This window comes from Thalassophryne amazonica, chromosome 18, assembly GCF_902500255.1.
Source record: "Thalassophryne amazonica chromosome 18, fThaAma1.1, whole genome shotgun sequence".
Classification (NCBI taxonomy): domain Eukaryota; kingdom Metazoa; phylum Chordata; class Actinopteri; order Batrachoidiformes; family Batrachoididae; genus Thalassophryne; species Thalassophryne amazonica.
This window is the reverse complement of record NC_047120.1, coordinates 31,151,564-31,179,103: the sequence shown is the minus strand read 5'-3', so window position 1 is coordinate 31,179,103 and position 27,540 is coordinate 31,151,564. Positions and strand designations below refer to the sequence as shown.

The following is a 27,540-nucleotide window of genomic DNA, read 5'->3' as shown; positions in this document are numbered from 1 at the left end:
GAAAACAACCATCAAAATGGATAGAAGAATAACCAGAATGGCAAAGGCTCACCCATTGATCAGCTCCAGGATGATCAAAGACAGTCTGGAGTTACCTGCAAGTGCTGTGACAGTTAGAAGACGCCTGTGTGAAGCTAATTTATTTGCAAGAATCCCCCGCAAAGTCCCTCTATTAAATAAAAGACATGCAGAAGAGGTTACAATTTGCCAAAGAACACATCAATTGGCCTAAAGAGAAATGGAGGAATATTTTGTGGACTGGTGAGAGTAAAATGGTTCTTTTTGGTCCAAGGGCTGCAGACAGTTTGTGAGATGACCCCCAAACTCTGAATTCAAGCCACAGTTCACAGTGAAGACAGTGAAGCATGGTGGTGCAAGCATCATGATATGGGCATGTGTCTCCTACTATGGTGTTGGGCCTATATATCACATACCAGGTATCATGGATCAGTTTGGATATGTCAAAATACTTGAAGAGGTCATGTTGCCTTATGCTGAAGAGGACATGCCCTTGAAATGGGTGTTTCAACAAGACAATGACCCCAAGCACACTAGTAAACCAGCAAAATCTTGGTTCCAAACCAACAAAATTAATGCCTCGCAGATGTGAAGAAATCATGAAAAACTGTGGTTATACAACTAAATACTAGTTTAGTGATTCACAGGATTGCTAAAAAAGCAGTTTGAACATAATAGTTTTGAGTTTGTAGCGTCAACAGCAGATGCTACTATTATTGTGAACACCCCCTTTTGTACTTTTTTTTTTTTTACTAATAGCCCAATTTCATAGCCTTAAGAGTGTGCATATCATGAATGCTTGGTCTTGTTGGATTTGTGAGTCTACTGAATCTACTGGTACCTTGTTTCCCATGTAACAATAAGAAATATACTCAAAACCTGGATTAATCTTTTTAGTCACATAGCACTACTATTATTCTGAACACTACTGTAATTCTCATTATATAATGGCTGAGTGGATCCTTTTCATTTGATTGGTGCTTTGTATGTCACGTGACATGATTTATTTAAGGATCTATTTTATATAAGTCCCCTTTCTGATGTTTCTAAATTAATAAAATATCAAATGACAAGGATCTATTTTATGTAAGTCCCCTTTCTGTTGTTTCTAAATTAAAAAAATATCAAATGAAAAGGATCTATTTTATATAAGTCCCCTTTCTGTTGTTTCTAAATTAATAAAATATCAAATGACAAGGATCTATTTTATATAAGTCCCCTTTCTGTTGTTTCTAAATTAAAAAAATATCAAATGAAAAGGATCTATTTTATATAAGTCCCCTTTCTGTTGTTTCTAAATTAATAAAATATCAAATGACAAGGATCTATTTTAGCAGTTATGTAAAACAAATAATGAATGCTTTTTCATTCTTTCAGTGGTACAAATATTTCATGCGGTGAAAGATGAAATGTTCCATTCAGAAGCCGAGTTGAATGGAACATTCCATTTTTCACTGAATTAAATAATCGTACCATTGAACTCATAAACATTCATTATTTGTATATTATCTGCTCTTTTTATGAGGCAAATTACAAGGTGATAGCGTATATTGTTTTTGAGTTATTGCTTACACATTTTGGCTTGGATGGATGAACCCTTTCACTCACCTCTCTACATTTTTTTTCTGGGGAGGTGATGGCCTAGAGGTTAAGTAATGGGCTTGAGACCAGAGGATCCTTGGTTCAAATGCCTGTCAACCTGGAAAATCACTAAGGGCTCTTGGGCAAGGTCCTTGATCCCCAAGTTGCACCCAGTGTGTAATGAGCGCCTTAAATGGCAGCACTCAGACATCAGTGTGTGTGTGTGTGTGTGTGAGTGAATGGGTTAATGTCATTGTAAAGCCCTTTGAGATTCAGATGGAAAAGCACTATATACATGCAGCCCATTTTATTGCATAGACAAAACAAAGTTCCTTTTTAAATTGATGCAATGTATCAAAGTTAACCACCAACTAACCACTTCATCCTCATTATGTACTTTTTTAATGAGGCAAGTTACAAGATGACAGCATGCATTGGTTTTGAGTTATTATCAATCAATCAATCAATTTTTTTATATAGCGCCAAATCACAACAAACAGTTGCCCCAAGGCGCTTTATATTGTAAGGCAAGGCCATACAATAATTATGTAAAACCCCAACGGTCAAAACGACCCCCTGTGAGCAAGCACTTGGCTACAGTGGGAAGGAAAAACTCCCTTTTAACAGGAAGAAACCTCCAGCAGAACCAGGCTCAGGGAGGGGCAGTCTTCTGCTGGGACTGGTTGGGGCTGAGGGAGATTATTTCCACATTGTGGCTAGGATGGATGAACCCATTCATTCGCTCTTCTATATTTTCACTGTACAAACCCTACAGTAGCTGTATTTACCTGAACCCTAATAATCTGTTAATAATCAGAATGATTAAGACACTAAATGGAAATGTCTCATAAGCTATGTGATCAAAATGAAACAGACTGACCTGATCACACATACAGGCGGATCAACACGGGCAGTTTAGTCCTTCTACAATCATTAGATCGGAAAACATCACAGACAGTTCTCTGCATAGTGACAGGATTATCAGTGTACCTGAAGGACTATTTGGAAAGGAAAACGCCCAAAAAGTCATCACAGATTTTCCCATGAAGAGATGAGGGAAGTGACTACAGAGATATCGAAAGAGGTTCAAAGAAATCTTTGACTGTTTTGATGTCCATAAACAAAGACAGCGTGTGGTCTTTCCATAATGTGCATGAATCACCAGCTGCTGTTACGGAGGGAGAAAGACGAAGAAGTAACAATGATGTTTTGTAGCTCTAAAGACAAAGATAACATCTCTCCAGCTGAACAGAATAACGTGGGTTGTTTAATAAAATTGTGGGGAGCGAGAGGGGCTGCTTTGTGCGCATGTCAAAATATGCATGTATCTATCACATCATTATTTATTACAGCCATAAACAATTCTTTCCTGATTTAATTATGTTTATATTGGTAATGTAACGTTCATATAAATGTACTGACTGTTAAACATGTAAGGAAGAGGTATTGTTTTTGTAAACAAACAAACAAACAAAACACACAAACGTACAAAAGCAGAAATCTTGCATTAGAATTGCACAATTATGCAGCCTAAATAAAAAGACGAAACACTCAGACCAGCCCGTCACGCACCAACAACCATATCACACTCAAAGTCACTTAAATCCTCTTTCTTCCCCATTCTGATGCTCGGTTTGAATCTTTAGATTAGATTAGGTAGACAGAACTTTATCAATCCCTTGGGAAGACTCCCTTGGGGAAATTGAGGTTCCAGCAGAATTAAGTGAAAGTAAAAAAAAAAAAAACTAAACAATTTGCAAATGTAAATATAAATACACACATATAAATACCAGACATGCTGCTCGCTACTGGTTCACTGGCTACTACTGTTCCTCTCATTCCCGTCCTCTGTCTTCCTGTTACTCCTCCTCCCCCTGAGTGAGGAGTTGTACAGTCTGATGACCTGAGGCACTAATGAGTTTTTCAGTCTGTTGGTCCTGCACTTGGGAAGGAACAGTCTGTGGCTGAAGAGGCTCCTCTGGTTGCTGATAACAGCAGAGGGTGACTGGCATCGTCCATAATGTCCAGCAGTTTGTCCAGTGTTCTCTTCTCTGCCGCTGTCACTTAGTGTCCAGTTTCATGCCAACCACAGAGCCAGCCTGCCTGAACAGTTTGTCCAGCCTGGATGTGTCCTACCTGGATGTGCTCCCACCCAGCACACCACGGTGTAGAAGAGGACACTGGCTACTATGGACTGGCAGAACAGCCACAGCAGTTTCCTGCAGATGTTAAAAGGCTGCAGCCTCCTCAGAAAGTACAGCCTGCTCTGTCCCTTCCTGTACAGGTGGTTGGTGTGAGTTGCACAGTCCAGTTTGCTGTCCAGCCACAGCCCGAGGTACCTGTAGGAATCCACAGCCTCCACCTCAGTTCCCTCGATCAGAAGTGGTCGCAGACTTGGTCTGGACTCCAAAGTCAATGACTAGCTCCTTTGTCTTTGAGGTGTTGAGCTGTAGATGGTTTGTATGACACCAGGCAGCAAAGTCCTTCACTAGACTCCTGTACTCCTCCTCTCTGTCATCCCTCATGCATCCAACAATGGCTGTGTCATCTGAGAACTTCTGGATGTGACACAGAAGTCAGAGGTGCACAAGGTGAAGAGAACAGGGGCCAGCACTGTGCCCTGGGGTGCTCCAGGGCCTGTGAGCACAGTGTCAGACGTGGTGTCCCTCAACCTATTATTTATTCATTACCTGTTTTCACCCGTTTGTTTGCTTGTTTGTCTGTCTCTTTATGAACAACCTGTAACCCACAATTTTTCAAATATTGTTATGAATTTGTTTTTACAGAGGATTCATATTCTGATAGACAAGAACTGATTAAATTTTCAAAGGCAAAGGTCAAAGTCATGAAAAATCTTGGAAATGTGGAAAAATCCCGATCCTTTAACATTGACCGAATTTTTCAAAATTCATACGTAACTGTCAAAAAAAAAAATCATTTTTTTCACATTTGAGACGGCAATGTATCTTTTAACAATGGACAAAATTTAATCTGGATCTGAACCAGATTATAGAGTTTGTGACCATTTAAGTTTAACATTGAAAACCCCATTTATTGCATATTTTTACATTATATCTTAATCAAAAGTGTCCCAGTCACTCTCATATTTGAATGTGAGGTGCAGCCTGGCACTCACTATCACCTGACAAAGTTTGATACAGATCTCATCTGGATTGTGGATTTTGTGGACATTTGAATTTAATATTGAAAAGCCCATTTGTTGTACATTTTGCATTATATCGCAATCAAAAGTCTCAATCACTCTCATTTTTCTGTTATGGATTTACATACACCACCAAAACTGGATGGAGGTTCCAATTTTAGGGCCCCTTCACACATAGTACAACTAAGTACAAATCAGGGGGACTCACAGCAGAACAGCTCATATGAGTGAACCACGAAAACATTGAGCCAACGGGCAGGCGTGGTGACGCGAGAACAAAGTGCGAGCACCACATCGCGCAGCTGCTGTGAAGAAACAAATAAATAAAAACATTTTTGGTTTCGTGCACAGGGGAACACAGTGTGAGCAGCCGCCCGATGCGGTTACACATTGGGCAGCTGCTGTGAAAAAAAAATAATAAGAAGAAGAAGAAATACGAGGTCTATTAGAAAAGTATCCGACCTTATTATTTTTTCAAAAACCATATGGATTTGAATCACGTGTGATTACATCAGACATGCTTGAACCCTCGTGGGCATGCAAGAGTTTTTTCACGCCTGTCGGTTATGTCGTTCACCTGTGGGCAGTCTTTGAGTGAGGAGTCGCCCACCCTCTCGTCGTTTTTTCATTGTTTAGGAATGGCTCAGAGACTGCTGCTTTGTTTGATCAAAATTTTTTCAAAACTGTAAGGCACAACTGAGTGGACACCATTCGATAAATTCAGCTGGTTTTCGGTAAAAATTTTAACGGCTGATGAGAGATTTTGGTCTGGTAGTGTCGCCGTAAGGACGGCCCACGGTGCCTGACGGCGATCTGCGCTTCAAGGCGGCAGCGTCTCACCGTTTCAAGTTGAAAACTTCCACGTTTCAGGCTCTGTTGATCCAGGAAGTCGTCAGAGAACAGAGAACTTTCAGAAGAAGTCGGCATGAGGAGTTTATTCGGACATTCCATTGTTAACGGACATTTTGTAATGAAAGAACGTGCGGGCAGAGTCGCATGTCGGGCCGGACCCGACCGCGGGGGGTCGCGACAGGAAAAACACCTCCGTTGGAAACCTTAACGGGCAAGCTGGAACATGCCCAAGCTGTTAAACAATTTCTCAGTTACTCACTTGTTGAAAGCCATCAAAAGCCGCCTAAACTTTTCACCGAAAACCAGCTTAATTTCTTGAATAGTGTCCACTCGGATATTCCTCACAGGTCCAGAAAAAATTTTGATAAAGCAACGCGCGCCGTCTCGAGCAGCGTGTGAAACAAAGGAATTCAGCCGAGAGGGCGGGACCACATCTCACTCAAGGCCTGCTCACAGGGAAATGATGTCACTGACACGCATGAAAAAACTCACGCATGAGCACGAGGGTTCAAGCATGATTGGTGTAATCGCATGTCATTCAAATCCATATAGTTAAAAAAAAATAAAAGGGTCGGTTTATTATCTAACAGACCTCGTACACGCCACCCACAGGATTTGAATCCGCACTTTCCAAAAGCTCTGATTGCCAGTCAGAAACTTTACCACTGAGGTACCATCGCTGTCCTGTAAAATAAAAACACCGCATTTTATTGAATCCCTCTTCTCAAGCGGGCAATACAAGTATGATCTGTCTGTTGCTCTGTAGATGACCCATGGTCACTGACATACAGTCATGAAATGACATGAATGAGAAGCAGGGTGCTCTTATCATGTCCACAGCTGCTGGAGGCATGTCCAGCCGGACCCGCGTGTGTGTCCTGCCTGACACGCATGTCTTGTGGATGGCGCACCGCAGGAAAGACACCGAGTCATGTGGAACAGAGCTCACATGGGTGATGTGACATTCAGATCGCCCGCTGCGTGTTATGATCTGACGGACCGTTTCACCTAGGACAGCCTGTCGATGTGCGCACTCGCTGCAGCCTATTGCAACAGCGATATATGTTTTTATGTATGTCCACGTGAGGACAGCAAGAAGACACACATGAGACACAGTGGGAAGTTGTTATGTCTTGTCCATCCAAATACGGTACGTGTTCCCTAGCCGTGATGTCCAAAACCACAGATCTCCGCAGCCGCTCCTGAGGGCGGATACAGCCCGTCAGTTCAGCACATACACCAACGTGTCACGGTGTCTATTTGCGAAGCCACACTGGTTGGGCACCGAGACAAATTTCACATCCAGTTTTACAGTGATCGTCTGCTGACTGTTGTCGTGTTAACAGCGCGAATGGCCACACAAGCGAGCGGTGTTAGATGTGTGTGCGTGTCACCTGGAATTTGGCCAACACCTGCCACGAGAGGGTTCGATGGGCTTGCACAGCACACAGTCTGTCTTTCAGACACTGGTGTGCGCAAATAGTTGTAGCAACAGGTGTTAGAGGCAGCTACGATTTTACATGTATTGCATACCTGTATGCAATACATGTAAAATCCACAAATTTGGTCGAATTGTGCACTTCATGTGCAATTCGACCAAATTCGCACTGTGTGAAGGGGCCCTTATGCCTGTTTGTCTGTCTTCCAGCTATCAGTCGGAAACCAAATGTCAAAAAGCAATGACAGATTGTTCTGTGAAAATTCTCTGAAAAAGAATTTAGAAAAAGAAAAAAAAAAGACCTCACAACACCACAAAAACTTTGATTCAGCTAAATACCTACTCCTGACATTTGATCACATCTAATTTAGATTATGAAAAGTCACTTCTAACAGGACTTTGACCTTGAAAATTTTTTCCAAAGTAAAATTTTGTGGAAATGGAAACTAGTGTTGGTGGAGGTTTGCACAATGTTCTAGTTTATTTATTTATTTATTTATTTATTTATTTATTTACATCCTGGCTCCAACCCTTTTTGGACCAAACCTGCTCCAAAGAATGCTCACATTGTATTCCAGAAAGTGTTGCTGTGTGCTCTCAGTGAGAATAAACCCAAAAGAAGTGACGCTGCTCTCCAAACGAAACCCAAGTAAGTCAGTATACGAGGTCTGTCCATAAAGTATAGGTCCTTTTTATTTATTTCAAAAACTATATGGATTTCATTCATATGTTTTTACGTCAGACATGCTTGAACCCTCGTGCGCATGCGTGAGTTTTTCCACGCCTGTCGGTGACGTCATTCGTCTGTGAGCACTCCTTGTGGGAGGAGTCGTCCAGCCCCTCGTTGGAATTCCTTTGTCTGAGAAGTTGCTGAGAAACTGGCGCTTTGTTTGATCAAAATTTTTTCTAAACCTGTGAGACACATCGAAGTGGACATGGTTCGAAAAATTAAGATGGTTTTCGGTAAAAATGTTAACAGCTGATGAGAGATTTTGAGGTGATTCTGTCGCTTTAAGGACTTCCCACGGTGCAAGACGTCGCGCAACGCTCTCAGGCGCCGTCGTCAGCCTGTTTCAAGCTTAAAACCTCCACATTTCAGGCTCTATTGATCCAGGACGTCGTGAGAGAACAGAGAAGTTTCAGAAGAAGTCGGTTTCAGCATTTTATCCGGATATTCCACTGTTAAAGGAGAGTTTTTTAATGAAAGACGTGCGGACGGGTCCGCGCGTCGGGACGCAGCCGGCGCAGAGCGGCGGCACAGGAAAAACACCTCCGTGTTGATAACCATTTGTAAAATCCAGGCGGCTTTTGATGGCTTTCAGTGGAGTGAGTATATGAGAAATTGTTTAACAGCTGGACATGTTCCAACTTGTCCTTAAGGCTTCCAACAGAGGTGTTTTTCCTGTGGCGGAGCGTCGCGGCGGCTGCGAGCCGATGCTGCAATCCGCCCGCACGTCTTTCATTAAAAAAATCTCCTTTAACAGTGGAATATCCGGATAAAATGCTGAAACCGACTTCTTCTGAAACTTCTCTGTTCTCTCACGACGTCCTGGATCAATAGAGCCTGAAATGTGGAGGTTTTCAGCTTGAAACAGGCTGACGACGGTGCCTGAGAGCGCTGCACGACGTCTCGCTCCGTGGGAAGTCCTTAAAGCGACAGTATCACCTCAAAATCTCTCATCAGCTGTTAAAAACTTTTACCGAAAACCAGCTTAATTTTTCGAACCATGTCCACTTCGATGTGTCTCACAGGTTTAGAAAAAATTTTGATCAAACAAAGCGCCAGTCTCTCAGCAACTTTTCAGACAAAGGAATTCCGACGAGGGGCTGGACGACTCCTCCCACAAGGAGTGCTCACAGGCGAATGACGTCACCGACAGGCATGGAAAAACTCACACATGCGCACGAGGGTTCAAGCATGTCTGACGTAAAAACATATGAATGAAATCCATATAGTTTTTGAAAAAAATAAAAAGGACCTATACTTTATGGACAGCCCTCGTATTATAGAAACAAGCTAAAATAAATTTTTCCAGGTACTTGAAAGTGACTTTACAAAAAGAATAAGATGAAAATCACATAAAGCGGACCCACCTAGGTAAAAAAACTAGAATAAATCAAATCAAATCAAATGTATTTATATAGTGCCAAATCACAACAAACAGTTGCCCCAAGGCGCTTTATATTGCAAGGCAAGGCCATACAATAATTACGGAAAAACCCCAACGGTCAAAACGACCCCCTGTGAGCAAGCACTTGGCAACAGTGGGAAGGAAAAACACCCTTTTAACAGGAAGAAACCTCCAGCAGAACCAGGCTCAGGGAGGGGCAGTCTTCTGCTGGGACTGGTTGGGGCTGAGGGAGAGAACCAGGAAAAAGACATGCTGTGGAGGGGAGCAGAGATCAATCACTAATGATTAAATGCAGAGTGGTGCATACAGAGCAAAAAGAGAAAGAAACACTCAGTGCATCATGGGAACCCCCCAACAGTCTAAGTCTATAGCAGCATAACTAAGGGATGGTTCAGGGTCACCTGATCCAGCCCTAACTATAAGCTTTAGCAAAAAGGAAAGTTTTAAGCCTAATCTTAAAAGTAGAGAGGGTGTCTGTCTCCCTGATCTGAATTGGGAGCTGGTTCCACAGGAGCCTGAAAGCTGAAGGCTCTGCCTCCCATTCTACTCTTACAAACCCTAGGAACTACAAGTAAGCCTGCAGTCTGAGAGCGAAGCGCTCTATTGGGGTGATATGGTACTATGAGGTCCCTAAGATAAGATGGGACCTGATTATTCAAAACCTTATAAGTAAGAAGAAGAATTTTAAATTCTATTCTAGAATTAACAGGAAGCCAATGAAGAGAGGCCAATATGGGTGAGATATGCTCTCTCCTTCTAGTCCCCGTCAGCACTCTAGCTGCAGCATTTTGAATTAACTGAAGGCTTTTCAGGGAACTTTTAGGACAACCTGATAATAATGAATTACAATAGTCCAGCCTAGAGGAAATAAATGCATGAATTAGTTTTTCAGCATCACTCTGAGACAAGACCTTTCTAATTTTAGAGATATTGCGCAAATGCAAAAAAGCAGTCCTACATATTTGTTTAATATACGCATTGAATAACATATCCTGATCAAAAATGACTCCAAGATTTCTCACAGTATTACTAGATGTCAGGGTAATGCCATCCAGAGTAAGGATCTGGTTAGACACCATGTTTCTAAGATTTGTTGGGCCAAGTACAATAACTTCAGTTTTATCTGAGTTTAAAAGCAGGAAATTAGAGGTCATCCATGTCTTTATGTCTGTAAGACAATCCTGCAGTTTAGCTAATTGGTGTGTCCCCTCTGGCTTCATGGATAGATAAAGCTGGGTATCATCTGCGTAACAATGAAAATTTAAGCAATACCGTCTAATAATACTGCCTAAGGGAAACATGTATAAAGTGAATAAAATTGGTCCTAGCACATAACCTTGTGGAACTCCATAATTAACCTTAGTCTGTGAAGAAGATTCCCCATTTACATGAACAAATTGTAATCTATTAGATAAATATGATTCAAACCACCGCAGCACAGTGCCTTTAATACCTATGGCATGCTCTAATCTCTGTAATAAAGTTTTATGGTCAACAGTATCAAAAGCAGCACTGAGGTCTAACAGAACAAGTACAGAAATGAGTCCACTGTCTGAGGCCATAAGAAGATCATTTGTAACCTTCACTAATGCTGTTTCTGTACTATGATGAATTCTAAAACCTGACTGAAACTCTTCAAATAGACCATTCCTCTGCAGATGATCAGTTAGCTGTTTTACAACTACCCTTTCAAGAATTTTTGAGAGAAAGGAAGGTTGGAGATTGGCCTATAATTAGCTAAGATAGCTGGGTCAAGTGATGGCTTTTTAAGTAATGGTTTAATTACTGCCACCTTAAAAGCCTGTGGTACATAGCCAACTAATAAAGATAGATTGATCATATTTAAGATCGAAGCATTAATTAATGGTAGGGCTTCCTTGAGCAGCCTGGTAGGAATGGGGTCTAATAGACATGTTGATGGTTTGGAGGAAGTAACTAATGAAAATAACTCAGACAGAACAATCGGAGAGAAAGAGTCTAACCAAATACCGGCATCACTGAAAGCAGCCAAAGATAACGATAAGTCTTTGGGATGGTTATGAGTAATTTTTTCTCTAATAGTTAAAATTTTATTAGCAAAGAAAGTCATGAAGTCATTACTAGTTAAAGTTAAAGGAATACAAGGCTCAAAAGAGCTCTGACTCTTTGTCAGCCTGGCTACAGTGCTAAAAAGAAACCTGGGGTTGTTCTTATTTTCTTCAATTAGTGATGAGTAGTAAGATGTCCTAGCTTTACGGAGGGCTTTTTTATAGAGCAACAGACTCTTTTTCCAGGCTAAGTGTGTTATGTGCAGACGCGGGTTGAGGAGCGGACCAACGTCTGACCGAACCCAGCGCTAAATAACCAGAAAGCGGTTCCAAAAACAAAACGATTTTATTTCCCCTCCTGTGCAATACTTGGTGTACAACATAAATATTTGGTTTGTCTGGCGGAGTGAAGGACGGCGCGCTCTCCAGCGCCCAAAAGGATCGAAGCCCGGCGCTTCTGGACTCAGATTCACCGCCAAACACCCCCCAGGTGGACACGACAAACTGACTCTGTGAAGGATGGAAAAGGTGAGGTAAGTCAACAGAGCTACAGCAAATATCCTTCAGAGGCACACACTATCAGCAACACATTCAGGTCTGAATTTAAGCTTTATGTAAATGAGCAGCTTCTCACAACATGTGGAGGATCATCAGTCCGTACGCCACGGCAGTGAGAAGCAAACTGCACAATTCTCATCAATGTTCCAATATACTGCGTAACAAAATGCCAAATTACTATTAACGATCATTCAGACAATAATCACCTCTGATGTGTGCTGACAGCATGTGTCCCTCACCCGTCCTCCTTCACAGGCACAATGTGTCAAACCCTGGCGCGGTCCTCAGCGTCTCACAAACGAACGTCACAAGGTCGAGTTCCCGGCAATTCTGCTTGAATCACTCATGGCTTAAATGCAGAACGCCATCTAATTATCTGCTTCAGCTGAAAGTCTTTAAGTTTGCACATGAGCATCATCCACAGGTGCTGCGAGTCATTAGGCCGGCACGTGAACATCCTCCACAGGTGCAGCTAATAATGCTGATGAGGGTGAAGGACTCTTCTGTCAGTACCTTCTCCACAGACAAATAAAAAGTTTGCATACCACCTGGAGAGCAAAGAAAAGAAAACAACACAAAAATATCCAGCCAAACCCCCCAACACACAACATAAGTGAAGATCTTCTAAATTAGTGAGACGCCATTTCCTCTCCAACTTACGGGTTATCTGCTTTAAGCTGCGAGTTTGTGAGTTATACCACGGAGTCAGGCACTTCTGATTTAAGGCTCTCTTTTTCAGAGGAGCTACAGCATCCAAAGTTGTCTTCAATGAGGATGTAAAACTATTGACGAGATACTCTATCTCACTTACAGAGTTTAGGTAGCTACTCTGCCCTGTGTTGGTATATGGCATTAGAGAACATAAATAAGGAATCATATCCTTAAACCTAGTTACAGCGCTTTCTGAAAGACTTCTAGTGTAATGAAACTTATTCCCCACTGCTGGGTAGTCCATCAGAGTAAATGTAAATGTTATTAAGAAATGATCAGACAGAAGGGAGTTTTCAGGGAATACTGTTAAGTCTTCAATTTCCATACCATAAGTCAGAACAAGATCTAAGATATGATTAAAGTGGTGGGTGGACTCATTTACATTTTGAGCAAAACCAATTGAGTCTAATAATAGATTAAATGCAGTGTTGAGGCTGTCATTCTCAGCATCTGTGTGGATGTTAAAATCACCCACTATAATTATCTTATCTGAGCTAAGCACTAAGTCAGACAAAAGGTCTGAATATTCACAGAGAAACTCACAGTAACGACCAGGTGGACGATAGATAATAACAAATAAAACTGGTTTTTGGGACTTCCAATTTGGATGGACAAGACTAAGAGTCAAGCTTTCAAATGAATTAAAGCTCTGTCTGGGTTTTTGATTAATTAATAAGCTGGAATGGAAGATTGCTGCTAATCCTCCGCCTCGGCCCGTGCTACGAGCGTTCTGACAGTTAGTGTGACTCGGGGGTGTTGACTCATTTAAAGTAACATATTCATCCTGCTGTAACCAGGTTTCTGTAAGGCAGAATAAATCAAATTGTTGATCAATTATTATATCATTTACTAACAGGAACTTAGAAGAGAGAGATCTAATGTTTAATAGACCGCATTTAACTGTTTTAGTCTGTGGTGCAGTTGAAGGTGCTATATTATTTTTTCTTTTTGGATTTTTATGCTTAAATAGATTTTTACTGGTTGTTGGTGGTCTGGGAGCAGGCACCGTCTCTACGGGGATGGGGTAATGAGGGGATGGCAGGGGGAGAGAAGCTGCAGAGAGGTGTGTAAGACTACAACTCTGCTTCCTGGTCCCAACCCTGGATAGTCACGGTTTGGAGGATTTAATAAAATTGGCCAGATTTCTAGAAATGAGAGCTGCTCCATCCAAAGTGGGATGGATGCCGTCTCTCCTAACAAGACCAGGTTTTCCCCAGAAGCTTGCCAATTATCTATGAAGCCCACCTCATTTTTTGGACACCACTCAGACAGCCAGCAATTCAAGGAGAACATGCGGCTAAACATGTCACTCCCGGTCCGATTGGGGAGGGGCCCAGAGAAAACTACAGAGTCCGACATTGTTTTTGCAAAGTTACACACCGATTCAATGTTAATTTTAGTGACCTCCGATTGGCGTAACCGGGTGTCATTACTGCCGACGTGAATTACAATCTTACCAAATTTACGCTTAGCCTTAGCCAGCAGTTTAAAATTTCCTTCAATGTTGCCTGCTCTGGCCCCCGGAAGACAATTGACTATGGTTGCTGGTGTCGCTAACTTCACATTTCTCAAAACAGAGTCGCCAATAACCAGAGTTTGATCCTCGGCGTGTGTGTCGCCGAGTGGGGAAAAACGGTTAGAAATGTGAACGGGTTGGCGGTGTACACGGGGCTTCTGTTTAGGGCTACGCGTCCTCCTCACAGTCACCCAGTCGGCCTGCTTTCCCAGCTGCTCGGGATCTGCCGGAGGAGAACTAACGGCGGCTAAGCTACCTTGGTCCACACTGACTACAGGGGTCTGGCTAGCTGTAGGATTTTCCAAGGTGCGGAGCCGAGTCTACAATTCGCCCAGCCTGGCCTCCAAAGCTACGAATAAGCTACACTTATTACAAGTACCATTACTGCTAAAGGAGGCCGAGGAATAACTAAACATTTCACACCCAGAGCAGAAAAGTGCGGGAGAGACAGGAGAAGCCGCCATGCTAAACCGGCTAAGAGCTAGTAGCTGCGCTAAGCTAGCGGATTCCTAGAAACACACTTAGGGTTGCCAACCGTCCCTTGAAAAATGGAATCGTCCCTTATTTGGAAATAAAAGTGTGCGTTCCGTATTGACCTGAAACGGGACGCAGTTTGTCCCGTATTTCTGTGAGAATCAAAAAGTCTGTAAAATGTCAATGGAATTGACAGGCGCTTTATATGGAAACTTACGGTAAATTTGATCCCAGCCTCTCTCCTGCTTTTCACCAATGAGCTGACAGACACGAGTTGACGATACAGAATCACTCTTATCTCAGCTGCTCGCAAGAAGATACCGACGTCATGAGCCGACGACGGTCGCTGGACGACAATAACAAATCAGCATGGCTGATATCGATACAGACACCAACACTGGCACTGCAGATATGCCTATGGACAGTAATGTCTGTAACGTCGTTACTACTCCTCCTAAAAAAAAAAAAAAAAAAAAAAAAGAATGCAAAAATACAGGGGAGAATGAGAAAAGGAAAATGTCTGGGTGGAAAAGGTGCGCGACAACAGTATTGTTTACTTTTCAGACTTTATTTTTTGCACTTTTTATTACACTAAATGTGTAAATGTGCACTGTTACATTGTTTTGCACTGTTACATTGTTTTGGATGATGCAAATTTTCTATTGTTTTTTTTTGTTTGTTTATACAATTTTAAGTTAAGCAATAGCACTACAGAGATTTATTTTTAAAGAAGACAGAATGCTCATATTGAAATTGTGAGTGAAAATTTATTTTGCACTAAAAATAAATTGCTAAATAATCATTTGTTTTCCACATGTTCATATCAGAACAAATGCATGTATGCATCTACCTAAATTCAGGGTCAAGTCAACAATCAAATGGTTAAAAATCGTTTCACACAGACGCTGGGAAGGGTGAAGGCAATGGTCAGTCGGCCGGTCGGCCCTGGCGGTGAGGTGTCCCTTATTTATTTTTCAGAGAGTTGGCAACCCTAAACACACTAAGTGAATAATGTGTAAATAATTTAGAGGTGATTCAGCAGAGGGAGTGCTTTAGTTAAGGCACGTGAAGATTACACTGTGAAACAAATCGTTATCTAGTTAACTAGATCAAACTAACTGCGCAGATTAAACAGCTAACAGATACAGCAAAACACCGCTGTGCTCCGGAACAGGAAGTGATACAATACCGCAGTGAGAGCCAACCACCAGTAGAGGCAAGCAAGAAGAATAGTCCTTGGAGAGTGTAGACCTTTGCCAATGCCAGCAGGTCCCACTTGTTCAATGTGTGTGTGTGTGTGTGTGTGTGTGTGTTTTAACTGTGCGGTAAAAATACTAACAAACTCGTCAACCCATCCCATACACATTGTGCCTGCGGATACAATGAGATCTTGAGTTGCCACCGGTCTTCAAGCTTCAAGACGACCTTATGATCAAAACCCTGAAAGAACAGACATTGTTTACTCAGCAGTTCTATAAATATGCGTCAATTGTGAAACCCTGTCACTTGCTTATTCCTGTAAAGGGGCAGTGTTCTATATGATGAGGAAGCGTCTCTTCCCTCTGCTCTTTGCCAAACAGGAAAACAGGCTGAACTCACTGGTCTGATGTGACCAGAAATTGACAGGTCTTCCCCAGTCAGGAGGAAAAAGTCAAATGGTCTTTGAGTTGTTTGTGTGAAAAAAGAAAAAACAAACCCTTGGCCGCTGGAAAGAAGCAGGAACCATGAATTTTATTCATTTCCACAGTAATGGCTTGTTTACTCTGGGTGGAGAGCCAGGAACCTTATCTCAGCACTTCAGATAAGTTATCACTCACTTAAGTGTATGTATGAGGGGTTATCAAAACATTCCTGGGGGCACTGATAACGACAAACCCTCAAACAAAGTAGGTGTAAATAATATCCCATGCAAATGAACTTGTCAGGGGAAGTTAACTAATGAACTTAAAGAGTGCATCCCTCCATCAAGGCCACATTCGGATCCACCAGGACTCTTCCTAGAGCTGGCCGCCAGTTTAAACTGAGCAATCCGGGGAGAAGGGCCTTAGTCAGGGAGGTGACCAAGAACCCAATGGTCACTCTGCATGGAAAAACATGCATTTAACCCCTTAACGCTCAAATTTATATAGCTGTATATAAAAAAAGTTTTGTGTGTGTTTTTGCCTTTAAGTAGATGGTAAATAATGTTGAGATTATTAATTTCACTTTTGCACAAAAACTAGATAGTAATATTGGGTATTCTGGTAATGACTTTATGTTATAATGTTATAATAATAATGATGGTATGTTGCAAATTTGCGACAACAGGCATACAGGTCAGTTTGGTAAGTTGTATATTTGAGTCAGATTGTAGCATATATGCGACGATGGGTGTTAAGGGGTTAAAATACAAGAACTTTTTTTTTTAAGGATTTTAATTAAACCAATTAAAACAACAAATGCTACTCCTGGGTTACCCTGTGTGCACATTTAAGTTTTCATTTTCATTTTAATTCAACATAAAACATGTTACTTATTTCTGGTGTATGTGTGTGTGTGTGTGTGTGTGTGTGTGTGTGTGTGTGTGTGTGTGTGTGTGTGTGTGTGTGTGTGTGTGTGTGTGTGTGTGTGTGTGTGTGTGTCCAACATTATAAAATGCCACTGTCACAAGTGTGAATATTACATAGCTGTTTCTGAGAAAATTGACCATTTCACCATTTACCAAAAAATAGATTTTGCACCAGCTCTGCTTTTGGAACTGATTTGATCCAGTGGTTTGAAAGTGGTTGAGGTTCATCGAGCTCAGACCAACTAAATACTACAGCCTTTGAAAGCACAGAGAGGCTCTGACACTGGTGTTGTTGGACCAGCCCCATTCATATGTGTAAATTCAGACACTAGAACACAACTGTACCACAAAGGGAAATCCCAAGGACCTGTTGGTGTGTCATCAAAACTATTTCACCTCTTTCAAAATGGGAACAGAAAGTGATTTTGAAACTGCAAATAAAGCCTCACTCACTCACTCGCTCACTCATCTTCTTCACTTAGTCCAATTAAGGGTTGTCGGGGGGCTGTAGCCTATCCCAGCAGTCATAGAGCGTGAGGTGGGGTTCACCCTGGACAGGACGCCAGTCTGTCGCAGGTCCACATACAGACACACAAACATATTTACACCCACACGCACACCTACGGACAACTTAAAGTTTCCAGTCCACGTCTTTGGATGTGGGAGGATTCCCACCTGGAGAAAATGCACGCAAACACGGGGAGAACACGCAAACTCCACACAGAAAGGCCACAGGTGGGAATAGAACCCATGACCTTCTTCTCGCTGTGAGGCAACAGTGCCAACCACTAAGCCACCGTGCTGCCCACAAATAAAGCCTTTTTAAAAATATTTATTTGACAAACTGATAAAAAGTATTCATCAGTGAAAGATGAGGCTGATGTAGTCTAGAGAGGAAGCCAAATACAGGACACCGTTTAAATATTGAGAAAGAACGGTTTATTTACTGGCTTCCTAAGAAGGAAGGCAGATGGTGGTTGATGCATGCAATGCGAAAAAGTCATGACATACAGGTAATATCTCATCCAGGTGCCGACAGACTGACAGCGGTCAGCTGCACTGGAAAACAAAAAAAAATCTGTTGTTTATAAATGGTAAAAAAAAAAAAAAAAAAAAAATTGGTAATTGTGGTTGTCACAATAATGCGGAAAAATAGGTAACTAATTTTACAGAACAACCTTTAAATGTTACAGTATAAAGCTGTTGTAAGTCCCTTTGGCTGCTCCCTTGTTCGCACTCGGGGTCGCCACAGCAAGTTCGAGGTGGATCTGCATGTTGAATTGGCACAAATTTTACAGTGGATACCCTTCCTTACACAACTCCACATTACATGGACAAATGTGGCAGAGATGGGGTTTGAATCGTGAACCTTATGCACCGAAACCAAGCGCACAAACCACTTGTCCACCAGCCCTGCTAATATAAAGCTGTAATAATCTAAAAAATTTTACATTTTAACCAATAAAACCAAGAGTTTTTTTTTTTTTTTTTGCCAAATTAACATTATCGTGTTGTTTTTAAATTCATTATCTGCATAGAATTTTAATGCAGTTGTTATTTTTCGACACTGAATCCCATTCAATGAAATTTTGTTGTGCTGTTGTGATTTTGCTCAGGGCCACAAGAGGTTTTGGTTTGGGATTCATGTGTTGATCTGACAACAGGACAGTTGTTGCTATTATACAGATGAACAGTTTAATCGGATCATTAGAACGGATAACAAATTATCAATAATCCATTTCAACAGCAGAAGTCTATATGCAAACTTTAACAACATTAAAGAATATTTAAGTCAGTTTAAAAAAATATTTAACATAATTGCTATATCAGAAACATGGATCAATGAAGATAAAGGAATGGATTTTGAACTGGATGGATATGAATTTAATTGTGTAAACAGAAAAAATAAGAGTGGAGGAGGAGTGGCTGTGTATGTGGATAAGAACATGGATTATAAAATAGTAGACAATATGACAACTGTGATTGATAACTTATTAGAATGTATAACTATTGAAATATGTGAAGAAAAAAGCAAAAATGTATTAGTCAGCTGTATATATAGAGCACCAGGATCTAGTATTGAAACATTCACTGACTGTATGGGAAAAATGTTCTCAAAAACTAATCAAAAAACTGTGTTCATTTGTGGTGACTTAAATATTGATCTGCTCAATCCAAATAAGCATAAAATAACAGATGAATTTATCAGTATAATGTACAGTATGAGTTTATATCCAAAAATCACCAGGCCAAGCAGAATTACATCCCATAGTGCTACCTTAATTGATAATATATTCAGCAATGATATTGAGAATAACACTGTGAGTGGATTATTAATCAATGACATTAGTGATCATCTACCAGTTTTCATCGTTTATAATAGAAACCATCGGCAGAATCAGCCAGAGGAGAAAATAAAATACAGGCGAGTGCGGACAGAGGAAAACATGAACACACTAAAGAAGGATTTACAGGAGCAAAACTGGGAAAAGGTATACAGTGAAAGTGATGTTGATAGTGCATATGAAACTTTTTTACAAATATTTACATCATTATATGATAAAAATTGTCCAATTAAACAAGACTACAGAAAACAAAAAATCCAAGCTCGACCATGGATGACGAAAGGGTTACGAAATGCATGTAATAAGAAAAATACACTGTATAAAGAATTCATAAAACTAAAGACTAAAGAGGCAGAAAATAGATATAAGAAATACAAAAATAGATTAACTAATATTATACGGGTATGTAGGAAGGAATATTATAGTAACATATTATATAATAACAAAAACAATATTAAAGGAATATGGGATATATTAAATAGCATTATCAAAAATGGTAATAAAAAACAGAGTTACCCTCAGTATTTCATTGATAATAATGTCAAGAAGGAAAATAAGGATGAGGTAGTCAACGGTTTTAATCATTTTTTTGTAAATATTGGACCAAGCTTGGCAGAAAAAATTCCCGATTCCCAATCTGAGGATTGGGATAATAATCTTATAGAAAGAAATCCCTGTTCAATGTTCCTCACAGCAGTGGATGGAAATGAAATTATAGACATTGTGAATAATTGTAAATATAAAACATCTACCGATTTAAATGAAATTGATATGGTGGTGGTAAAACAGGTCATTGAATGGATTGTAGAACCATTAACATACATCTGTAACTTATCATTTCAAACCGGTAAATTTCCCAATCAAATGAAAATAGCTAAGGTTGTGCCGCTGTATAAGACTGGGGATAGACACCACTTCACAAATTATAGACCTGTTTCTTTGCTTCCACAATTTTCCAAATTATTAGAAAAGTTATTCAATAATAGATTAGACAAATTCATAAATAAACATAAATTACTTACTGATAGTCAATATGGATTCAGAGCACATAGTTCAACATCACTTGCATTAATAGAATCAGTTGAGATTACAAACGCCATAGACCACAAATTACATTAGTTGGAATATTTATAGACCTTAAAAACGCTTTTGATACAATTAATCATGACATATTAATCAATAAACTTGAACAGTATGGGATTAGGGGGTTGGTGTTGCACTGGGTGAGAAGCTACTTAAGTAACAGAAAACAGTTTGTGAAGTTGGGGGAATATACATCATCATGCTTGGACAATGCTTGTGGCGTCCCACAGGGGTCAGTATTGGGTCCAAAACTGTTTCTAATTTATATAAATGATATTGTCAATGTTTCCAAAATATTAAAATTAGTATTATTTGCAGATGACACAAGCATTTTTTGTTCAGGGGGGGATTTGCAGGAGTTACTGAGGAGGATCAGTATAGAAATGGGAAAATTGAAAATATGGTTTGACAGAAACAAATTATCATTAAACTTAAGTAAAACAAAATACATGTTATTTGGCTATTGTAATACAGACATACAGGTTCAGTTACAAGTCGAGGGGGTAGATATTGAAAGGGTACATGAAAATAAATTTCTGGGGGTGATAATAGATGATAAGATAAACTGGAAGACTCATATAAAACATATACAAAGTAAACTGTCAAGAAGCATTTCAGTTCTAAACAAAGCGAAACATATTCTGGACCACAACTCACTCCGCATTCTTTACTGCTCACTGGTTTTACCATATTTACAGTACTGTGCAGAGGTATGGGGTAATACTTATAAAGGTACAACACAATCACTATCAGTAATGCAGAAAAGAGCTATAAGAATTATTCATAATACTGGCTATAGAGCTCATACAAATCCACTATTTTTACAATCCAAATTCTTAAAATTCACAGACTTGGTTCATTTTCAAACAGTACAAATTGTGTATAAAGCAATAAACAATTTACTTCCAGCAAATATTAAAAATATGTTTTTTAACAGATCAGGGGATTACAGTCTGAGGGGGAAATGTAATTTAAAGCATCAGTGGGCACGAACAACATTAAAAGGTTTCTGTATTTCTGTCTGTGGGGTGAGGATGTGGAACAGATTGGGAGTGGGGCTCAAGCAATGTCCAAGCATGAACCAGTTCAAACAGCGGTACAAAAATATGTTTTTTTCTGGGTATAGGGAGGAGGAAGGGTAATGAGGGTTAGGGTGTTTTTGTTTTTTGCTTCGGCTTGTAAATATATAGTATTTTGTATGTAAGTAGGTATGTGTAGGTGTATATTTATGTTTGTGTATATATATGTGTATATATGTATATGTGTATATATGTGTATGTATGTTGATGTGTGTATGTATATATGTATGTGTATGTGTATATATATGTATATGTATATATATATATATATATATATTGATATCGGTTTAGGTGTGTAGGAATCTATGTGTATATGTGGCAAAGGGTATTACTGGTTGTGGGGAAGAAGGGGTAGGGATAAATAAGCTGATGCTTCACCCTACCCCTTTTCGGACATGTTGGGTACACAGTAGGAACTTTTTTGTTGTTGTCTTTACTGATCTATCTTGTAATTGTTGTTGTATCAAATGTTCGAAATAAACAGTTTTCATTCATTCAGGTCTCAGACGCCACTGAACCTGGAGTATTTTGTTTGAGAAATAAAGCACGCGTACTGTTTGCACCACTGTGCTGTCACATAATAGGAACTACTCTCAAAATTTTATGAAATTTATATCATAATGTCATATTAACGTATTTTTACTGTATTGTTAACATGAGTTCTAAAAAAGTCATGTCTGTTTAGAATCGAGTAGGCTATACATACCAAAAGAACAAAACATTATATTATAGTATTATATTTTGAGACTAACTCACACCATGTGACCCAATTCAAGGCTGCCCACACCACATTCTCCTTCTATATTTTTTATATTTATTTGTATAGTGTAACAAATTACAAGCTTTATAATATCAAATTTACAGTATTTCCTGCAAAGGCATTTACATATATTTTAGTTTGTTTTTTTTAACCACAGCTGCCATTTTTTTTTTATTCTTACAAACAGCTAATTATTTCTCCTTTTTATTACAGTGTATTTGAACCAGCACTTAGTGAGAATGGAAACTCGCAGTGCCGACCTGGCAGAGACAGAGGATCCTACAGTGAGCACAGCGGGGATGGAGATGCACAGGTTGGTGGAGTGAGAGAATGGAGACGAGCCAGAGAGAAGATAAGACGTGCAGGAAGCGTGAAGAGCGTGAAGCAGATGGATGGAAGGCGTTGAGCTGGTGAGGCAGCGATGAGCAAAACAGGTTAGCGCACCGGTCGATCCACCTTGACAGCACTGGCACAGGCTGATATGATGAACTGCCGACGAATGCATGAGACCCAGGTTTTTCCACCAATCTGATCTTCTCTGGATCAGTTTCTCTACACACAAAAATGTAACTCAAGAAGCTGACTGGACAGACTGAACGTGACGCATCTTGACGCTTCGAAAACAACTTGTTCAGTAGCATCCAATAAACCTGTCGGATGTGAAGGCCATATTCTTCAGGGGGTGTGGGAGAAGATCAGGATATTGTCCATATATGCAATGATGAACAAATTGAAGAAGTCGCACAGAACATCATTGACTAGTGCTTGGAAACCAGTGAACCAAAGTGCACGAGCAGATACAATACGCGAGAGGGATGTCAAAAGTTATTTTGCAGTCATCGCTCTTTCATATCTTGAAGGTGATCCTCAAGTCAAGTAAGGAGCAGGTGATAGAACTTTGCTGCACACAGGGAGAGGCAATCAAGGGTCTCAATTGTTGAGACCCTTGTAGTCAACGCACAGCCAGAACAAGTGATCATTTTGGACATGAAGAACAGCCTGCACCAACAGGCGAGGACGATGATCTCATTATAGAGCAGTGGCTAAAAAGTCATGTTGTGGGGCTGCTGTTGCGGTGCTGCTGCTCGCTTTCCCCTTAAACTCTGTCATTATTGTGTTATAAACCAGTCACCATTTGTTTTATTATACATCTGTGTAGTTAATAAATAAAATAATCTTCACGGACGATTTGTTCGCATGCACGTGAAAAAAAAAACGGCTGCTGCCGCTGCTGCAGTGCTGCTGCTCATTCTTCACTCAAACTCTGTCATAATTGTGAAATAAAGAACAAAAGCGACACAAGTCCTGCTCACAGGCTGGCTGCCAGAGACAGGACATGTCTACATCAAGTATAAATTCTAGACATCTCCACATCACTACATATCCAGTCCCTGATTGGTCATCGCGACGCGACAAGACAAAAAACTTCAGATTTTTCAACTTGGGGAGGAGGGCGATGCGACGCAATATCACGCCACAAACGTGACAATTACTCAAAATCGCTTCATTCGCGTCCATCGCCGATTCTCCAGCCAATCTCACGCTCCATTGTCCCCTCACTCGTGAACAAGACCCCGAGGTACTTGAACTCCTTCACTTGGGGAAAGACCATATTCCCTACTTGTAGTAGGCAATCCATCAGTTTCCTGCTGAGAACCATGGCCTCAGATTTGGAGGTGCTCATTCTCATCCCAACCACTTCACACTCGGCTGCGAACTGATCCAGTGAGTGCTGGAGGTCACCAGCCGATGAAGCCAACAGGACCACATCATCTGCAAAAAGCAGTGATGAGACCCTGAGACCACCAAACTGGAAACCCTCCTCCCCCTGACAACACCTCAATATCCTGTCCATGAATATCACAAACATGATTGGTGAAAAGGTGCAGCCCTGCCAGAGGCCAACCCCCACCGGAAACAAATTCAACTTACTACTGAGCACCTGAACACAACTCTCACTTTGTGTACAGAAACTGGATGACCCTGACAATGGACCCCTTCACTCTATAGTCCTGCAGCACCTCCCACAATATCTCCCCTGGTGCCTGATCACACGCTTTCTCCAAGTCCACAAAACACATGTAGACTGGATGGGCATACTCCCAGGCACCCTCAAGGATCCTTGTGAAAGTGAAGAGCTGGTCAGTTGTTCTACGACCAGGACGGAACCCGCATTGCTCCTCTTCAATCACAGGTTCAACTATCAGTCGACTTTACCAGGGAGGCTGAGAGGTGTGATGCCCCTGTAGTTGGCACACACTCTCTGGTCCCCCTTTTTAAATATGGAGACAACCACCCCAGTTTGCAACTCCTTAGGCACTGTCCCAGACCTCAATGCAGTGTTGAAGAGACGTCTCATCCAAGACCATCCCTCCACACCCAGGGCCTTCAACATTTCTGGATGAATCTCATCAACCCCCAGGGCTTTGCCACTGCGGAGTTGTTTGACTACCTCAGTGACTTCCACCAGGGAAACTGATGAAAATCTTCCATCAGCTTCCAGCTGTGCCGCTACTATAGAGGGTGCTCTGGTCTGATGAAGGAGTCCCTCAAAGTGTTCCTTCCAATGTTAGATTACACCCTCAGTTGAGGTCAACAGAGTCCTATCCTTACTGTAGACAGCTTGGGTGGTTCCCCGTTTTCCCCTCCTGAGGTGCCTCACGGTCGCCAGAAGCACCTTGGTGCTGACCAAAAGTCTTTCCCTGTGGTTGCTCCGAACACCTTCCACACTCGCTGCTTTGCCTCCCCTACAGCAGAGGCTGCTGCCCTTTTGGGCTTGTCAGTACCTTGCAACTGCCTCCGGACTCCTCCGAGATAATACATCCCAAAAGGACTTCTTCTTCAGCCGAACAGCTTCCCTGACCACCGGTGTCTACCACAGTGTTTGAGGGTTGCCGCCTCTTGAGGCACCTAAGACCTTCAGGCCACACTTTGAAAATTGGCCATTCTGGTTCAATGCCCCAAACCTCCACAGGGATGCTTGAAAAGCTCCGCCACAGGTGTGAGTTAAAGATCTGTCAGACAGTGGGCTCCTCCAGATGTTCCCAGTTCACCCGCGCTATCCATTTGGGCTTACCAGGTCTGCCCAAAGTCTTCCCCCATCCTCTGATCCAATTAACCACCAGATGGTGATCAGTTGACAGCTCTGCCCCCCTCTTCACCCGAGTGTCCAGAACATGCGGCGTCAGATCAGATGATACAATCACAAAATCGATCATCAGTCTTTGGCCTAGGGTGCTCTGGTACCATGTACACTTATGAGCATCCTTATGTTCGAACATGGTGTTCGTTACGGACAGTCCATGAATAGCACAGAACTCCAACAACAAACGACCATTCAGCTTCAGATCAGAGAGGCAGTTCCTCCCAATCACACCTCTCCAGGTGTCTCTGTCATTGTCCATGTGTGCGTTGAAGTCTCCCAGCAGAACAATGGAGTCCCCCATCAGAGCACCATACAGGACTCCATTCAGGGACTCCAAGAAGGCCAAATACTCCAAACTGCTGTTCGGTGCATACACACAAACAAGAGTCAGAGTGCCCTCTGCCACCTAAAGGCACAGGGAAGCGACCCTCTCATCTACCGGGGTAAACTCAGCTCGGTAAACTTGGCTCAGCTCTGTTTTTGTCACAACAGTACCGTAGATCGAATGCAATACCGCCCCTGCTGCACCGATTCTCCGGCCAATCTCACGCTCTATTGTCCCCTCGCTCATGAACAAGACCCCGAGGTACTTGAACTCCTTTACTTAGGGCAAGACCTCATTCCCTATCCAGAGTAGGCAATCCATCGGTTTTCTACTGAGAACCATGGTCTCAGATTTAGAGGTGCTGATCCTCATCCCAGCCGCTTCATACTCAGCTGCGAACGATCCAGTGAGGTCACATAAAATTGGAATCTCCATCTAATTTTGGTGATGCATTACAGAAAAATGAGAGTGATTAAATATGCGCCTAATCTTTTGCGCAAATTTGATTGCAATATAATGCAAAATGTACACCAAATGGGCTTTTCAATATTAAATTCAAATGTCCACAAAATCCACAATCCAGATCAGATCTGGATCAGACTTTGTCTGGCGATAGTTTGTGCCAGTCTGCACCTCACATTCAAATATGAGAGTGATTGGGGCACGTTTGATTAAGATATCATGTAACTATATGGATTAAATGGGGTTTTCAAAGTTAAATTTAAATGGCCACAAAATCTGTGAACTGGATCAGATCCAGCTCAAACTTTGTCAGTCGATAAAGGATACCTTCCAACATAAAGCTGTCATATGTGAAAGAAATTCAATCTTTTGTGACAGAGTTATGAACTTTTAAAAATTTGTTCAATGTTAAAGGATAGGGATTTGTCCAGTTTTCCAAGATGTTTCCTGACTGACCTTTGACCTTGAAAATTGAATCAGTTCTTGTCTATCAGGATATAAATCCTCTGTAAAAGGTTCATAACAATATATGAAAAAATTTTGGTTACAGGTTGTTTACAACAAAATAAATCTTTTATGCAAGAGTTGTCCTGATATGCACCACTTATATCTGATCATTACGTGTTTTGTTGTAGTTGTTGGTGTTGCCAACCGAACGGTCCCCACACCCCCCACCCCCTAAAAATTGGTTTGAAGCTTTTGTACAACAATTAGTTCCACATAAATTCAGCATTATTTCATCATAAAAGACAGATGAAACGATCAGAGTACTGCAGCTAAAGAGCTGCTAGCTGATTCATTCACTGCCCGTCGGTCAGTTCAAAGCATCACAGACTTTCACCTTGTTTCTGCTTAAAACTGACTTTAGAATGATTTAAGACGTTTTACCTTGTCATCTGATGGTTAATAATCCCATTAATCTATTTGATTGCTTTGGGTGCTGCTGTGGTCCGAAATGACATGTCCGGATGCAAAAGGTGGACCGAATTTTAGGGGGCGGACTGTTCGGTCTGTGACACCGGTCACAAATTTTTAATAACAACAGCACAAAGACAGCTGCTGATGATCACTCAGCAATAAAACGGAAAAACCTGAATTTATTTTAATTTGCAGGAGTTCCCATGCTATTAATGAAAAGATGAAGACACTGGTCAGTACCAAAACCAAAGGGTTCTCCAGTCAATGCCCCACCAGCCAAGACCATCACAAAGGTCCCTTGGGTAAAGTCCTTAATCCCCGTGTTGCTCCCGGTGTGCAGTTGAGTGCCTTTGCTGTGATCAGTGTGTGAGTGTGTGTGAACAAGTGAATGTGAGGCATCATTGT

General features: G+C 41.2%; 1 protein-coding gene and 1 long non-coding RNA gene across 3 annotated transcripts in view; one reads left to right on the top strand and one right to left on the bottom strand.

The window, feature by feature from the left end:
- entpd1 (ectonucleoside triphosphate diphosphohydrolase 1) overlaps positions 1-27,540 on the bottom strand; it is a 59,634-nt gene that overhangs the window by 31,483 nt on the left and 611 nt on the right. The gene's annotated exons all lie outside the window — the stretch shown is intronic.
- Positions 1,653-27,540, top strand: LOC117531627. Its single transcript, XR_004566664.1, has 3 exons — positions 1,653-1,816; positions 11,078-11,084; positions 27,521-27,540. It is a non-coding gene; the product is annotated as an uncharacterized LOC117531627 (long non-coding RNA).